The 2,615-nt window shown below is 39.6% G+C and overlaps 1 long non-coding RNA gene across 1 annotated transcript; it reads right to left on the minus strand.

Annotated features, from left to right (window-relative positions):
• Nucleotides 1-220: 220 nt before the first annotated feature.
• Nucleotides 221-1,654, minus strand: LOC129644917 (uncharacterized). The gene is made up of 3 exons (XR_008711052.1): nucleotides 1,479-1,654; nucleotides 1,152-1,195; nucleotides 221-339 (listed from the first exon to the last, which is right to left on the minus strand). It is a non-coding gene; the product is annotated as an uncharacterized LOC129644917 (long non-coding RNA).
• Between the last annotated feature and the right edge of the window lie 961 nt (nucleotides 1,655-2,615).

Genomic DNA, 2,615 nt, shown 5'->3' on the forward strand with positions numbered 1-2,615 from the left:
GCATGGATTGCAAAGGGCTAAACCCAGAGGAAGAGCTTCCCCTTCCCCTACAACTCCTCCTTTCTCCCTTCAAGTTTCCAAGTAACCACTTGTTCCAAATAAAAGACCAAATTTCCCCATTGTGAACTGGGTGCTTTTGTTTTATTTTTCTTTTTACTTAGGGTTTTGGGGTTGGATAGCTAAAAACAAGATATTCATCATAAAATCAACACCAAAATAACATTTTATACCTCAATGGTCCTCTATTCCAACTTTCTGCCCTGGCCATGGGTCCACCTACACTCATCTAAGAGTGTTGATCACATTTTCTGAATTCTGCAGAAGAAAACAAACAAAAAACTATAGAGCACTCAGATATAATTTAGGTGAGCAATGATCCATAGGAATTATGTCCAAGGTATATTATTAAATGAAGAACGTTAACAAAGGTTATCTTCAAACAGGGAAATATCCACTCCAAACTTAACTCTTCTGAGTGGGATTACAAGTGTTTTTAGCCTTCTTTTTCTGTACTTTCACATGTATAATTCAAAGAATAAAAACTTGTTCTTGCAACAAGAAAAATTTTTAATTTTAAAAACTGTGAAATTAACCATAAAAAAATATATTGATACAGCTGAGGATTCTCAAGGTTCTATGGCACAACACTTTTGTGGCAATGTCATGGTTTACCAAAAGGCATTTGGTACTGTCTGGAGTACTTCCCCAGGCCCAAGGCTCCCTACTACTGATGCCACTAATTCTTCTCTACCATTATTGCTGTACATAAATATGACACATGGGTTCCCCAATAAACACCCAATTTCCATAGCAGTGAAGGCAAGAAAAACAGAAAGACTGTCTCCATTCTCTTTTCTCTCAAAGCATCTGCCCTCTTCTGTCCAGACTTTCTGGAAGCCAGACAGCATTCACCAGCCTCACCCATCAAAACTGTGTCTTGCTGTTGACCACAGAGGCCACTTCCTCATCTCCAAGATGCCTAAAGTCCAGTAATCTTTTCTTTGGCCAACTTACAAAGTTCTTTAGAAGTGAACTTTTCCAAGGACATGCTGATCCGTCTTCCAAGGATCAGTCTAAATATTACCTTCCTCATAATTTATAAACACCACATGTAAGAACAAGGCAGTGTAAAGGACATGATGGAACCACACCTGAACTGTCTTTCTGTTCCCTGTGCTCATCCCCTCTGGTTCAGCTGCAAAGAAACAAACCAAAAACACAATTTCTTTCAAGGCTCTAGTGTTCTTTGTGAACAAATCAGTCATAAACAGAATGCATCTCAAACTTCATTTACTGATGGCATGTATAAGAATGAGATCAGAATGTGATTCTTCAAAGTGTTAAATCATTTTGTTCATTTTCATTGCTAAAGCATCTATCTCTTTAACCTGTATGCCCATTTAAAAATGTTTTCTTTAACTATTCTCCTTAAATACCAAGAGTAACTATTACAACTTAGATAAAAGTAGAATACTGACCTGTAATTTTTTTCTCCTAATAGGCCATTCCTAAAAGAGAGCAAAGTAATTTGTGTTTTGCAAAGACAGGAAGTGTACTTCTTAAGATTGCAATGAGACTTTAAAAAGAAAAAGAAAACCAGCAAATATGCGCCTCCTAATTCTTCCCTGTATCTTCTTTGCTGGGGAAGAAGATGAAAAGGAGCTGCTGGGCATCCACTCAAGATGCTCTCTGGCTCACGAATAGGGCTGAGGGAATTAAAGCCACCTAAAGAAGGTCTAGGGTGTCGCTGACACAATTTCCCTGGAAACCCTCCCCAAGCACTGTATGAAGTTCCATCTTCTCACAACTTGTGTTTATTTCTATCTGTGGTTTTGGCTTCACCCAACTGAGTGCGGAAACTGCATAATCTTCATGTACAGTTGCCAACTGTAGCCTCATCTTTATGTTAACCATTACTTCAATAAAAGAAAACAATAAGAGGATATACTCTTCCTGTGAAGCTCAACTATGAGCACAACAGTTGATTATCTCACTTTCAGTATGACCAGCTGGGGTCTAAATATTATTTTATGAATGGCAGCAATCATCATATGGAAAGCATGACTGTCCTAAAGAACAGATTTACTAGTCAGAGACACACTGCAGAGTACTAACCCAAATGCCTGTAGGAGCCTAGAAAGTAACTTAAAGAGTGAGGCAAACCAAGGGGGAGATAATAGGAAGATACGACCCTGGGAGGAACTAGGGGGTGCACTCCCACCCCAGGTGAGAGGTGATAGTGGCTGAGTGGAAACAAGAGGCCTTCCTTCTTAGAAGTGTAAAGTGAAAATCAGATGAACAGAGAAGCTCCAGGGTCAGATGGGTACTCTCAGATCAGGATTAAATCTTCTGCCAGAAGGGGCCACACCTAGCAACCAGAGCCAAACAAGTGCTGGGGAACCGATTCTGAAGACCAGTAGAAAAAATATCCCAAACCTCTCCATTTTTATCCTCAAAGAGGAGCATGACATCACAAAGGGACGAATCCCAGGAAATATTTTGGGACAAGAGTATTTTGATATTTCTCAGACTATATACCACAGTAGTGACTGCTTACACAGCTTGTCCTGAGGCCAATGAAAGACTTGCCTTTTCTCAGGGAAGACATCAACTAC

The sequence above is a fragment of the Bubalus kerabau genome, chromosome 2 (genome assembly GCF_029407905.1).
Source record: "Bubalus kerabau isolate K-KA32 ecotype Philippines breed swamp buffalo chromosome 2, PCC_UOA_SB_1v2, whole genome shotgun sequence".
Classification (NCBI taxonomy): domain Eukaryota; kingdom Metazoa; phylum Chordata; class Mammalia; order Artiodactyla; family Bovidae; genus Bubalus; species Bubalus kerabau.